Genomic DNA, 16,479 nt, shown 5'->3' with positions numbered 1-16,479 from the left:
CAATCTCAGAACACCAAGTGGATCTCCTATTCCACAATAAGGAGAATTTATTCCTTTAACAAACTCCTTTTGTTGGTTACGTGGACCTCAACATACTTGAAATGAGGTACTTGAAATGCATAATAGACAAATTCTCTCCCAGAATTCATATAGAGCCATTCCCTAATTGTTTTATTGTTTATTGTTCTTTTGAATATTTTTGTGCAGGGTCTGAATTATTTTTTCCTTTTCAATCCTCAGTAGGTCAGGGTTCATTGAATCTAGTCAGTGTGAAAGTTTATCTTCTCCTTCCCACAAGAAAGATCTATGTGAAAACTTTTGGATTTTTTTGTCATTCAATTAATACTATTTTGATGTATGAATTCATGAAAATCTGTCCAAGTGGTCTGATCTTGGTCAAAATAGTCTCAGGGTAATTATATGAATTCTCTGCTGCATCCATACGAAACTTGCTACTGTTTGATCCTGAAATGTCATCTCTAACTTTACCATTTCACAAGATGCCTCCCACAGAAGAAATTCCCTTCCCTCCCTGAGGTCTCTTGAAACTCCAAGCTATCTTCAAGCTTTTCCTCCAATGACCCCTCCTATACAAGGTCTATGCTCATGTGTTGTTCATACTGTCTTCTTTTATACTTCATTTTACATAGATTTTTGAAATTTTCTTTGTATGAACTTTCTAGTACCAGTACAATGTTAATTCCTTGGGAGATCTGGGGCAATGGTGCTTTTTTGTCTTCATAACCCTAACATACAGATACTAGCTTTTACTGGAGTATTAATAAAATGAATAATGATTTTATTTGCATAGTGCTCCCCACATTCACATGGTATTCCCTTACAATAATGCAGAATGTGGGTATGACATGGAAAATGATCATTAGAAAGAGTATTAATGCTTCTGTTTATCTAATTATTGGTTTCCTTTCCTTTAGTTGTCAATGTTTTTGTCTCCTTGAGCTTCATATTTCTATCCAATAGATATCGAGTCACGCTATGTCCGTGATGGCTTATCACTTACCGTTGACATCTCTATTCAGACAAATGGGTTTGGATCAAGTTTTTTTTCAGGACCTCAGATGATACTCGGAAAGGTCCAAAGAGGAAACCAACTGTAACCTTGCATACATTTTAATGGTGCATAACTGAATCTGTGTAAGTTGAAAGAGCAATCAAGAAGTCTGGACTTTGCCAATCCTGGTAGCTCTGTAAATTGTTCTAATTGTGCAAAGCAGAGATAAATATGGAAGAAATGAGTTCTTTTCCAGTGTCTTTTCCTTTGAGAGCAGGAGAAAGAAGTGAGAACCTGACATACATGCTATTTGTATACTTTTTGTTTTTGTATTTTTTCACTTGTGAGCCTTTTTACCTTATGCATTTTCTGTGATGGTGGAGATAAAGACCTTTTTGTACATTATATCTAGAGTATGTGTTGTGTGATTGAGTGATCGTTGTGGATCCGAACCAACGTAAAGTTTTGTTTTGTTTTGTTTTGAATATTGCTCCATGCCAATTTCTAGGGTTTGAGTATTTGTCATGAAAAGATATTGGCTCTTTGAGTTCAACTAAAGAAATTGATTTGGATTTGTGGGAATCCATAATCTTTGCAGAGCCTTGTGCCATGGTTTAAGAATATATTTCAACATATACTTGAATACACTGAGATCCTCCCAATAGCAACTAAGTTCCATGAACCCATTTTCCAGGAGTTCTACAATTCTATTTTTCTCTCTATTACAGTTTTAGTAGGCTTTGATTTATTATTTTTCTGCACACTGGATGAAATAGGTAATAGAATAGGGAAGGAAGCAGAAGTGTACGACATCTCCATTTCACAATAAGGCATATGGGGCAGCTAGGTGGCATAGTGGATAAAGCACCAGCCTTGGAGTCAGGAGTACCTGGGTTCAAATCCAGTCTCAGACGCTTAATAACTACCTAGCTGTGTGGCCTTGGGCAAGCCACTTAACTCCTTTTGCCTTGCAAAAAAAAAAAAAAAAACTAAAAAAAACAATTAGGAATATTGTCATTCCTTTCAAAAATGTTTTTCCCCTACATTGGCTAGGTTGGAAAAATGCCTCCATTTTTATTTTTCGACAATCAGTTTTCTATCAGGAGATGGGTAGTCTGTTTCATCATGAGTATTCTGGATTTATTTTTTGGTTGGGATATTCCTTGCTCTCCCATCCAGTTTTGACATTTTTTGTTTAAGGTCCTTCCCAGTTCTTTTTTTATCTTCCAATATCTTTTATTAAATACCCAAGCATGATGACAATGTATTTATTTTTTCTATATCTTTCTTAAAGTTATTTATTTATTTTGAATTTTGTAATTTCCCCCCTAATCTTACTTCCCTTCCCCCACTCCCCACCTCCATTCAAAAATGTTTCAATCAATTAAAATTTCTTTAGGAGGCAACAGATCAAGTATCTATTGACATAAAGATGGGAATTAATCAAGAAGTGTTATGCCTAGGGGAAGCTAGGTGGCACAGTGAATAGAACAGTGGCCCTGGGGTCGAGGAGTTGCATTCAAATATGTCCTCAAACACTTAATAATTACCTAGTTGTGTGACTTTGGGCAAGTCACTTAAACTCATTGCCTTGTAAAATTTTTTTTAAAAAGTGTTATATCTAAAATATGAGAGGGGATGGAATAAAGATGATCAAATTCAATCAACTAATCAATAAATACTAATTATATGTCTACTGTGTACCTCACCCTGTGCTAAGCAATAGATTTCTCCCACAATCAACAATGACAAGAAAAAACAGAAACACTGTACCAAAAAGAGAAATAAGAGCTGGGATACACAAACAAGAAGAAAAGAATAACTCATTTGGTTCTAATCACATTTTATTACGCTGAATCTCCTATTTCTTTAAGCTCTCCATGTATATATCATTTGCTTGCATACTTCCCTTTTTCCTAACTATAAGAAAGAGTGCTATCCAAAAGGGGAGGTGCACAGAAATCAGTTCTCAGAACCACTTTCCCTTTCCTTTCTCTTCCTTAATGACTTCACCCATGACCTTGGCTTTACCTATTATCAATTTGAGACTGGCTAATAGTTCTGCAAAACCTTCTAAGAGATAAAGCAATTATAGATTTTTTTGTATTATATTGTAAAATAAATATTATAGTTGGTCACAAGGTATTTTGCTACACTGTAAATAGAATCGGAGATGGATGCGGAACTTTCCAGGAGAAGCTCATTAGAACTTTCCTCTTCTGGACAGCCTTCTTTGACAATGTTGTCCACCTCACCATATTCTCCTCTCCTCCCAAGCCACCTTTCTTAATGTCCTCATTTCTTTGAATGCCATCCCCATCTTTAAAGTCATGTTGATTTATAAGCTTTACTCTCTTATTTCCCTAAATCCCCACTATTTAATCAACTGGGAATTTCTTGCTAATCTTTTTTCATGAAATATGTAACAACTTGTTCCATTTGTCCCCTTACATAACCAATTTCATCTTTTATTTTGTTCAAGGCAATGGATTTAAGTGACTTCCCCAAGGTCACACAACTAAGTAGTTAGTTGTTGAGGGCAGATTTGAATTTAGATCCTCCTGACTCCAGGGCTGGTACTCTATCCATTGCACCACCTAACCGCCCCTATAATCAATTTGAAATTGAACTTCATTATCATCACCATAATCATTATTACCACCACCATCATTGCTGGGATTTTTATAGCACATAAAATACAGTGCCAGGCACTGTACAAAGTGCCTTACAAATATTATCTCATTTGATACTCAAAACCACCCTGGGAGACAGTGGTTATTATTATCTCATTTTCCAGTGGAGGCAAATCAAGTATTTGAAGCCATATCTGAACTCAGGTCCTCCTGATTCTAGATCCTTCATTCTATTCATTTTAGGTGATTTTCATCAGTCCTTACCTTGATAACACTAGCATCCCAAGTTTTTGCTTATCTCTATCCATTTGTTCTCTACTACATCTACTATATGTTTGCTAAATTTATGCACTTAAAACATAAATATGACTATTTCATGCCCCTAATTGAAATCTTTCATGTTTTCCTCTTGTCTTTAGAATAAAATACAAATTCATCATTCCAGAATTAATAGACCACCTTAATCTAGCTCTGTTCTTTTTTGCCACCTGATTTTGCATTAATTTCTAAAATACAACTGAAAACTAAATTTAAATTTATTTAATCATTACATCAACAAGCATTTATTATTTTCTTCTAGCCTGCAAAATATTGAACTTCTTAAACTAGAAAAAAAAAAGGGAAAAGGGGAGTTCAATGAGCTAACCTTCTAATGAAAAAGACATTATATAAATAGATGTGATTCATTTCAGATATATGAAGTAAAAATGACAGGTTTTCTCAGAGAACCAGTACCAACAATTGGTCAAAATGAAGGGGGAAAGGATTAGTAAAGGATTAGTAAAGAAATGGAAATTTGAGTTTAATGTTTAAGGAGTCCAGGGCAGGAAAGGATCTGAAATTGATAAGCGAGTGGAAAGCATGCAGAAAAGTCAGTGAGAATGTATACGTCCTGTGCAGTTTTATCTATTTCATTCAAATTGGCCTGGTAGTTATTCTATTAAGCGAAAATATCAATTCAATTTCTTTTCCAGGGCTAACTCCTATGCCCCCAAGTCTCTGTCCTCACTCTGTTTCAAAACATAATTCAGGGGAACAGAGCCAAGATGGCAGAAGGAAGCCAGGAACATTCTTAAGTTCTTTCAGGGTTCCCTCAGCATCTAAATGGATTTTGGAGTGACAAAAAAAATAGAGTGGAGCATCTCCCATAATGTCTATCTCTGGTGGAGCATGAGTATGCCTAAGGTAGGGAATGGAAAATCAGCATTGTTTGGCAGGGCAAGGCAAGGGCCAACAGGAACTTCTCAGCTATAGGAAAATTATCCAGCAGAGACCACTGGACTCTAGACTCAGAAAGGTCAAGGGTACAATAAGCCAGGGGGGAGACCCTCAACACTGGTGCTCTGAATCCCCATTCAAAAGGTGGGACTGATATGAACCACCAATCCAGATGGTAATGCCTCAAGTATTTCCAAACTTGATGGCCTAATCCAGTAAGCAATCTACTGTCATTCACATTGTTCCCAATGCATATGATGCATTGAACAAGCCTCTGGTCCTCCCAACAGGAAGGGTGCAGGAAGGGGTAGTTGGATTTCCCAACATGGACATTCCAGAGAACTAACCCCAGGTGTTCCAAACATAGTCAACCTAGTGAAGAACAACCTGGAATTCCCAAAATAGAGGTTCTCCAGACCAGTGAGCAGGCCCCTCCCAATACCCAAGGACATGGGAGTTCCCAGTAATAAAACTCAAAATGAATAAGAAAAGTTGGGTCTATAGAAATTTAACTTGGAGTAAAGGATGGTAAAATCCCATCTCAAAATTGGGCATCAAAAGCAGTACATGTGCAACAGCAGAGAAAGATATAAATTATGTATTTTTTTCTGTTCAAAACTGGATTTTTAAAAATCAAGGGGAAAAATTGGGGGAGAAAATGTGTGAGAAATTTGACATCTTGCAAAAGGAAGCACAGAAATTCTGGCAACAATCCTGCTTGCAATGACTAAGAGAGAAACACCTCTGTGATTATCACTGGAAACCTGTTCTCTTTACCTTTATAGAAAAGGACAATAGAGACATCTTAAATTCCTGAATCCCTGATGTGATAGTATTACCTAGAAAACTTCAGTTATCTTTTGTATGAGCAATGGACTCCTCTGCTTTGTAAATCTCAGCTTCAATAGAATCAGTAATAGGTGTTTTTGCCACATGAAAGGAGCCTAATGACTTTCAAAACCTCTTTTTCACTTGGAACTTCAGCTAAAGATGGATTCACTTCAATTGAGGTAAAAGGTCAATTACTTCTGCATTGATTGATGATGATCTGTTAAGAACACTGTGGAACACTCTAGGGCCATTACAAAATTATTGGGCCTCCATCAGCAATGAGTAGCTGAGATGTACCACATACATTTGACCTATAAATAGCTTTCAGAACTTCATGAAAGCACTTTGGATTATTACTATCCTCATTAAACTTAACTTCATCTGCCTTTTTGCTAATCCAAGAATCTTACATCACTTTAATCTTCAACTGTACTTCTATTGGAATTATATTCTTTCTTCTTAGAAATGGATGAACTGTCAGGTGGATAAACCCTGTGGGTTTTTGTTTTTCGTTTGACAGCTTCTGTATTTCCTCATCATTTTCATTAAATCAGTCTTGATCTTTCCCATGCTCAGACCCAAATGAGCCAATACCGTATTTTACACCATATCTTTGAAAGCTGACCACTCCTGCTCTGCTCCACTGTTGCCAACTGTGTGTTGGCTTAACTTCATTTCCACATTAGCAACAAATTCTTCAGGCTCAAACAAGCACTCTAATCTATTGACATCTATTCTTCCTGTAGATATTTTGCCTTGGGGTCACTTGGTTGAATGTGACTTAGCTTAGAGAGAATATGTGTGTGATAAGTCCAGCATTCTGAACCACACTTTGCCTTTGTCATTCTGTCTGTCTATATATTGATTTATTCCTATTATAATAAAACCCTGAACATATCATATATTATGTATAAGTCCATGTTTTTAAGCCAAGCATTCTTTTATATTTGGAAAAGAATATTTTTGAAAAGTTTATTAAATATATAAAGACAGATTGATATATATATACACACAATGCATTTACTGTTATAAATAGGTATATTATATATAATTAGAAATAAATATGCTATTCAGTAAAACTATGTGAACTCATACATATATGAAATTATATATATAAGAAATTATATCTATATCTATATTTATATGCATAAAGCACAAATTCCTAATTTATGTTTATTCAGGTTGGCATGCATATGTGTGCATGTATTTATAAGTAAATATACATAGGCACACTTTTATCGGCAAATCATTAACCATGTACATACCATGAATGTATTTTTTTGGCATATTTTTCCCAAATCCAACAGTATATCTGCTCTTTGAGACCAATGAACAAATGCTCTAACTTTTAAAAAAATCCTATTTCAATATCCTTCTGGTTGATATCCATCACTGTCTCATTTCTCCTTATTCACTGAGCTAATCATATTGGCTCAGATATGACCATGATATTCCTCATTGAATAAAAATGAGAAAAGAATTGCTCATAATTACTCTCTTCATATAGCAAAAAGTATGATTCCTTTCCCCACTTGAATATTTTTATTCCATTAGTAGCTGCCTGTATTTCTATATATTTGCACTCATATATATTGAGCAAAACCCCATATCTTCTCATTTCATTAGTGTCTGGATTGTGAATACATACAAGCATATAGAGAAATATGCAGATATTAATAAAATGATAGTAGGTAGTTGATACCCCAAAACTCCATATGTTTTATTCATATGAAATGTATATATTGGGGCAGCTAGGTGGCACAATGGATAGATAGAGCATGGGCCTTGGAGTGAGGAGTACCTGAATTCAAATCCCGTCTCAGACACATAATAATTACCCATTTGCCTTGCAAAAACCTTAAAAATAAAATAAATAAAATAAAATGAATATATTATATCATATAAACAGAGATAGATGTATAAAATACATATGCATAGATAGACTTGAATATCACTGTATAGTAGATGTTTTTCTCCCACGAAGTTCAAAGTTTATCATCTAAAGTTCACTTTAAAGAAACCTAGTGAAAGGACCCTTGCATTTTGAAAAAGATTGAAGGAAATATGGAAGATCCTCATGGACAATAGAAGTCCTAATGAGCCATATAAGATTAAAGGGTGAACTCCTTCCTCCATATTATTAGTAAAAGCACCTCAACCTTAAATAATTATACTTTAGGGAATGGTCAGAGAATCTGTGGCTAATAAAATTGAGATTAAAATCTTGACTCCACTGGGGCTTTCAGAAAGCATTTTCCAAAGGGAGCTGGGCAGTGTATTTCTACTCGCCTAAGGTTCATCAACTATTTGAGCAAATCCTGTAGCTTCACCTGGTACAGTTTTAGCTGCCTTTGTCCTCTGAAGCTCCATATGATAACAGAACCAATTTTGTGTGGATATATATAATGTGTGTATGCTGTCTAGCAACTGGGATTTAGATTTTAAAAAATACATACTTCGGAAAGGAGAAATGCCACAATTCCACTCTGGTAATTTTCTTTTTTTTTTTTAATGTTCGATTTCAGAATGACCAATTTGCTCATCTAATTAAGGAGTTAGAATTCTTGGTTTTGATTTCTATATTATAGCATTGCATTCTAGAGAGTCATTCAAGGAGACTTGAATTAAGTAAAACTGCAACGTAAAAGGACATAGTACTTATGGAATTTAGGACATAATATGAGTATAATATTTGGAGCTTCTCAACAGAGTTTGAGCCATGAACATGATATTTGCAAAATGTTTTATAAAATTATGCATCTTCATAGTAACCATTATCATTACCATTCTTTCCTACAGAAACAAGTACCACCTATAGTTCAGGTTACTTCAGATTGGTATATAGGAATAAATTGTTCCATTTTTTACTCAAGTGGGATAAACTCTCCTTTGCCACTCTCTCAACATTATAGGTAAGTATATTCTGAAAAAAATTTTTGAAGAAAGTGTTTTTAAAAGTCTAACTTATGGTGAATGGGTTCTTTCTGGCACTTGCAGGATATTCTCCATGATCTAATAATTTTGGAATTTGGCTACAATGTTCCTTGGCATTTTCATTTGGGGATCAATTTAATTAATATCATTATCATTGTCAGTTTATTTGCACATTTAAGTGACTAGAGAAACTCTTTTTTGCGTCTCTTGCCAAATCATTTAACCTTAATTTGAAGCCTCTAAGACTATTATTAGTTGATAGCACTGAAGTTCCAGGAAACATTCACTCCAGAACATCCCTGCTATGAGGGATCTCTTGAAATCTTATTAGAAAACGTGTGAAACTCATGAAGTTTGCATAAGAAACATTTTGATGTTTTAAAATGGTCTGATTTTTTCTCTAACATGGTAAGAAGAGATTTAAATTCTTTACCGTTCTATGTAATCAAGTGTTTATATGCTCTTTTTTTTTTAGAATTTGATAACCTCTTCACAAATTGTTTCAAGAGGACTTATAGGACACTTAGCAGCATGGAAAATTGTACCATCATCATGGAATTCTTCCTTATAGATTTTTCTAATATCCGAGAGCTGCAGGTCTTACATGCTGTTTTTTTCCTGCTGATCTATATTGCAGCCCTAATGGGGAATCTCCTTACATTCACTGCCATTGTCACTGATCCACACCTTCATTCTCCAATGTATTTTTTTTTAGGCAACTTATCCCTGATGGATCTTGGCTGCATCTCAGTCACTGTTCCCAAATTCATTGTGAATTCCCTTACAGGTAATAAGTCCATTTCTCTTCTTGGCTGTGCAGCTCAGATTTTCTTCCTTATCTTCTTTGTGGCAACAGAATTTGCTTTACTGGTGGCTATGTCCTATGACCGCTATGTGGCCATCTGCCATCCCTTGCACTATGGGGCCACTATGACTCCACTCCGCTGTCTTTGGGCAGCAATGGGGTCATGGATCAGTGGGCTTGTATATTCAGCTGCACATACAGGGAACATGTTCCGTTTGCCTTTCTCAGGATCCAATCTGATACATCAGTTTTTTTGTGATATCCCCCACGTTTTAAAGGTCTCAACTTCTGAGATTCATGAAACTGAGTACATACTCCTTGCCATCTGTTCAACTTTACTTTTATTCTGTTTTGGTTTTTTAATTATATCTTATACTTATATATTCTCCGCTGTTTTTAAAATGCCTTCTGTGGAAGGACGTTACAAAGCCTTGTCCACCTGTTCACCACAATTGATCATCCTCCTTTTATTCCTTCTTGTTGGTATTTTTGCAGTCTTGGGTCCTATATCAGATGCTTCACCAGTCCAGAATCTTCTGATTTCAATGAGTTATACAATATTGCCTCCATTCATGAACCCTATTATTTATAGTCTGAGGAACATGAAAATCAAGGTTGCATTATGGAGGATAGTCAAAACTACCTTTTTTATCTCAAGAAGGAAATGTCTATTCTTGCAAAAATTAAAAAGTGAGAAAATGTATGAATGAGAAAGTGCATTGAAATGATAATATAACACGTAAGCTAAAAGAAAAATAAATAGTAAAAATAATAGTAATAGTAGTTGCCTACAATTATAAAATAAAGTTACAAAATATTCTACTTGAAAAAATTTTTTCATTTCATCAAATGAATCATTTGTTTAAAAAAATTTATTACCTAGAAACATCTTAGGTATCCCTTCAACTTATGAGTCAATTTAAAAATTCATTTTATTTTAGACCTGATACAATGTTTGAAATCAATACAAAAATTAATGGAAGGTAGATTGTTTAAATTAGGCAAAATAATTTAATTGCTTAATTCCAAAAGATGATAGGATTCTCTTCTAATAAAAAACTTTGTTCTCCCACTTAGATGTCTTTATCGATTCTTTTCTTTGCATACTGAATATTACTGTTACTACCATTAGTTATTTAAAATGTACCTCTATTTCAAAATTCAGTTCAACTGTCACTATTTTCATGGAGCCTTCAATGATGCCCCGTAAAATTATCCTTGATTAATGGATTTGTTTTCTTTGTATTTCAAATTTTGTTTATTCAGTAGGGTTTCTGAACTAATCAAGAGATCCTTCATGAATTGATTTCTTCTGGACAAGTTGATAATATTAAAGAATATGAAGGAGCAATTAGCAGAGTTCCTCAAGCGCTAAACAAAATGCAAAGTTAGGGCTACACTATGTTACTTTTACTGTTTTGACCTCTGTAACAGATGAGTTCTTCAATTAAGTTTGATTGAGTTAGAAGGTACTCAACAATTATTTTTGATGATATTTTAAAAAGTAAGATAAAATTCTTTAAAAATAATCCGTGGAACCATTGAGTAATGTGAGTGAACTTGACATTTTTAAAGCTTTCTAGTATTTGAAGAAAAAAAATCATTCTTGATGGAGAATATGTTCTTACATTCCAGATATAAGACAGGAGTAATTATGGATTTCTCCTTTTTTCTATTACTACCTATTAATGTTCTATAAAAGGAAAACTCATCAGCAGTGCAATATCATGTCTAACAAATAATGGGCTCAATGATTGGTGACAAAAGACAATTCTCCATTAGAATTCATTGAATGAGGATGAAATCAGTTTTTCCTGTTGGGAGATGATTTAAGAACAGCAACAGACTCAGGAAATTTCCAGCATATTCTTAGAAATTAAGGGTCATGCAAACCCAGCTATGCCTAAGAAGGGCGTGACAAAGACCTAATGTGTTCCCAAATAGCCACATCTCTATTACTGTATTCTGTGTGTGCCCATTTTCCCCACTGATGCTTTACACAGTTGGACAGTGAACCTCAACCTCATGGGAGAAAGGATATTTTGTTCATTGGATACCATGCTGATAAATATCTTTACTTTGAGATAATTATGTCCACAACTTGATTATTTAAAGTAAGCAAAACAGAAAATGATCTTGATATAGAATTTTAAAACTTTGTCCACATGGAACACCTTGATCATTAAGGAGTCATCTTTTAGATGACAAATTGTGAGTCTGAGGAATAATAAATAGAAGTGCTGTAATTATATGCATAGATGTGAAAGTGAAAAGTTCATATCTTGGTTATCTTTAGAATCTGATTCCTCTTGCTTTGTTTGAATTTTTTAAAATAAATTGTTAATATATATATAATTTTATTTTTCATCTGAGTCTTCCTATCACCAAGTCCTGAAGTGCAATATGTACTCACAAACCTGATCCAAGTGCTAATTACCAGAGAACATTTTACCTGCTTCATTTCTAACTTAGGCTAGCCTGCCTCTCCTGATCTGACCATTCCTAAACTATAGATTTTTCTCAGTGGTACCTGATTTAGTTCAGAACCTCTCTTGGTTTGAGTGCCACTGAGGCAGGGAGGTCCACAGATCAACCTAGCCACAAAACTCAGCTTTCTAAGTCCTTGAACAATCTGCTTACATCATCTTTTCCCTCTGATTAAATAGAACATTTTATTTGCATTTCTTTAACTTACTAGCCTGATTTATTAAATAGTAATAAAATCTTTGTGTGTGTCTCCATTTATGGAACTGTAAATTCTTTGAGAGTAAGAAAAACAATTTTATTATCCATATTTTATTTCTTCCCTAATATCCATCAGAGTGCTCATATCAATTTTATTACTGCTTATAATTTTGAAGAATCTATTTCAGTCAACAATAGAGAAATGATTTGTGGCTTGGTTTTTTCTTTCTTTTATTTTAAAATAAGTTTTCTTTTGTTGTCTTCTTTCCCATCTTAGCTTGAATTAATTTAAAAATTTGCATGTCATTTTCAAAGTGAAATATTATTTCACTAAAAAGTGTCTATACTGTTTTAACCTATGTTTGAAGTCCTGATCTTAACACAATTCCTCATTTTTACTACTGAATCTTTTTTTTGATACGAATCATGAGTCTGTTAGGCTACTCTCCAGATGATATCTGCTACATAACACATGAGTAGCTCTATTTAGATCTCAACATAATTATTGACAGGCTCAGAACACTAAGTAGGTTCTAGCCTCCAATACAGCTGTAATTAGAATTTCTTCCTTTAACAAATTCTTTGTCTTGGCCACTTGATCTCAACTTAAAAATGAGGTGCTTGAAATAAATAATGGTCATACTCCCTCCCAGTACTCACATAGAACAATTCCCTAATTGTTTTGTTGTTGCTTGTTCCTTTAAATATTGTTGTACTGGTCTGATTTTATTTTTCTCTTCAATCCTCACTATTTCAGGGGTCATGAGTCTAGAAAACTGTTTACAATCCAAAGTATATCTTCCTTCTCCCACAATAAAATCTGTGTGAAATCATTTTTTTATTTTTCTTGTCATTTATCCAATAATTTTTTTTCATATATGAATTCATTAAACCTTTCCAAGTGGTCTGATCTTAGCCATAACAGTCCCAGGATAATTATAAATAATGATACCTGTATTCTATGTTCCATCCATACTAAACTTGCTACTATTAGACCTGGACATTTCATCTCTCACCCTAAACTTTCCACAAGTTGCCTCCCACAGTAGCAATTTCCTCCTTTCCTCAAGTCTACTAAAACCCTAATCTAACTTCAAGGTTCTCCAGTGCCCCCACCCAAATAATACCTGTACTCATGTGTGATTTGTTTTTTCTTCTACATGAAGTTTTGAAAGTTTATTTGTATGAGCTTCCTATTAATTTAGTTTGGCATGTTTGATCCTGGTGAGAACAGGGGCAATAGTGTTTTGTAGCTTCATAACCCTCATATGCATGTAATATTTTTTGGATTATTAATAAAAGGAACAATTTCCAGTTTCATTTTCATAATGCTACCCAAATTGACATGATATTCCCTCACAATGATGCAGAATGTGATAATTAAATGGAAAATGAGCATTAGAAAGAGTATCAATGCTACTATTTATTTCATTATTGACTTCCTTTTTTTAGATGTCAAAATTTTTTGATTGAAATTTTATTTTATTTATCCAATTACATATTCTGAAAGTTTTTCAGCATTCACTCATTTCCTTATTTGTAAGCTACACGTTTTTCTACCTTTCCCTTCCTACCCCACTTCCCACAGTAGCAAACAATCTGGTGAAAGGTCTACAAGTATATTTGTGTTTAACCTTAATTATTTCTCATATGAGGAATTTGGTCTAATGGAATAGGAAAAAATCCACTAAGGGGCAGCTAAGTGTTCCAGTGGACAGAGTACTGACCCTAGAGTCAGCAGAACCTGAGATCAAATGTGGACACAGACACTTAATAATTATTTAACTGTGTGACATTGGGCCATTCACTCAAACCCATTGCCTTGCAAAAATCCATTTTTTTTAAAAATGAAAATAATGTCCATTTATATTCTGGTTTTTTTGTTTGTTTGGATTTGAATGTGGTTGTCTATAACAGGTCTCCCAGGGTTATCCTAGATCTCTGATTTACTAGAAGCACTGCATCCATCAGAGCTGATCAACTCAAAGCATTGTTAATGTGAAAAATGTTCTCTTGGTTCTGTTTCTTATGTTTAGTATCAGTTCATATAATTTTTTCCAGGCTTCTCTAAAGTTCTACCATTCATGGTTTCTTAAAGAACAATAGTACTCCATAACAATCACTTGCCATAATTTGCTTACCTGTTCCCCAATTGATCATATCCCCTCAATTTACATTATTTTGTCATTGTGCTCATGCAACTTCTGGGTTTGTCTTGGGAGGTGAATTCCCTCGTATTATATACATATATATATGTGTGTGTGTGTGTATATATATATATATATATATATATATATATATATATATATATTAAATTATGTGTGTTTATTTTATATCCTGCTACTTTGTTGCAGTTGCAAATTGTTTCAAGAAGATTTTTACTCGATTTTCTAGGTTTCCCTAAGTATAACACCATCATATCACCTGCAAAGAGTGAAATTTTTTCTTCTTCATCTACAATTCTAATTTTTTATCTTCTCTTACTGCAATTGCTAAGATTTCTAGTATGATATTGAATAGTCATCCTTGTTTCACCCCTGTTCTAAATGGAAATGTTCCTAGTTTCTCCCCATTACATATAATGCTTGTTGATGATTTGAGATAGACACTGTTCATTATTTTAGGGGAAACTCCATTCATTCCTATTTTTCTAGTGGTTTTTAATAAGAATGGGCATATTTTTCATTTATTTATTCTTATTTTGTACAAATAATTTTTTATACATTCCTAAAATTTTCTTGTTTAATAGTAAGCATAATAACCCTTCCCCCCCCAAAAAAATATAGACCTGCATGAACAATAAAGTAAAGGGAAGAAGAAAAAACTAAAATTAAAAAAAGTAATAATAATTTTATGTATAGCCAGGTGGTGCAGTGGATGGAGCACTGGCCCTGGAGCCAGGAGCACCCGGGGCCAAATCTGGCCTCAGAAACCCAACAATCACCCAGGTGTGTGGCCCCAGGAAGGCCACCCAGCCCCATTTGCCCTGCAAACCCCCCCAAATTATTATTATTAATAATAACAATACTAATAATACTACTACTACTACTAATAATAAATGTGCTTCAGTCTGTGTTCCAACACCACCAGCTCTGCCACAGGTGTATATTTTTTAAAATATTTTTTCAGCATCAATTGAGATAATCAAATAATTCCCTTTAATTTTGTTATTGATTTATTCCATTATGTTGAGTGCTTTCCTAAAGTTGAACTATCCCTGCCTAATTGAAATAAATCCTACTTGATCATGGTGTATTTTCCTAGTAATAAGTTGTATTTGGGGCAGCTAGGTTGTGCAGTGGATAGAACACCAGCCCTGGAGTCAGGGGTCCCTGAGTTCAAATCTGGCCTCAGACACTTAATAATTACTTAGCTGTGTTAGGCCTTGGGCAAGCCACTTAACCCCATTTGCCTTGCAAAAAAATAAAATTAAATTAAAAAAAAACTTGTAATCTATGTTAAAATTTTATTTAAGATTTTTGCATCAATTTTCATCAGAGCTAATGGTCTCTAAATTTCTTTGTCTCTTTTGGCTCTTCTGGGTTTATATATCAACACCATATTGGTGTCATAAAAGGAATTTGACAGAATTCCTCCTATTTTTACAAATTGTTTATGTAGAATTGGAATTAATTGGTCCTTAAATATTTGGTACTTGTAAATTCATCTGGACTTAGAGTCTTTTTCATAGGCAGTTTATCAAAGTATTATTCAATTTTTTTGAAATAGGCTTAATTAATTATTTTACTTCCCCCTCTGTTAATTTAGGTCTTTATATTTTTGTAAGTATTCACATTTTTCTCAGATTGTCAAAATTCTTGATCTAAGCTGGGCAAAATAATTCTGAATTATAACTTTGATTTCCTCCTCATTGGTGATGCCTTCATACTTTTCATTTTTGATACTAAGAATTTGCTGGGAATTTATTTTCCCCAGAGCCCTATCATATCTATATTTTATTTTGTTTTATTCACCTTCTTAACTTCCTTCTTATTTATTCTGTGGCTAGATTTATTTAATTCTGAATGAGGGAGTTCAAATTTCCCCCATTATAATAGTTTTGTTGTCTATATCTCCTTATAATTCATTCAGATTCTCCTCTAAGAATTTGGTTGCTATACAATTTGGTGTATATATGTTTAATAATGATATAACTTCATTACCTATGATACCTTTACAGAAGACATAGTGTCCTTCTTTATCTCATTTAATAAAATCTATTTTTGCTTTTATTTTGTCTGAAATTAGGATTGCTATCCTTGATTTTTTTTACTTCCACTGAAGCATAATATAGTTTGCTCCATCATTTTAAATTTACCCTATGGGTAGCTCTCTGCTTCCAATGTATTTCTGTAAACACC

This window comes from Macrotis lagotis, chromosome 3 (assembly GCF_037893015.1).
Source record: "Macrotis lagotis isolate mMagLag1 chromosome 3, bilby.v1.9.chrom.fasta, whole genome shotgun sequence".
Taxonomy (NCBI): Eukaryota; Metazoa; Chordata; class Mammalia; order Peramelemorphia; family Peramelidae; genus Macrotis; species Macrotis lagotis.
Note: the sequence above shows the minus strand (reverse complement) of the source record.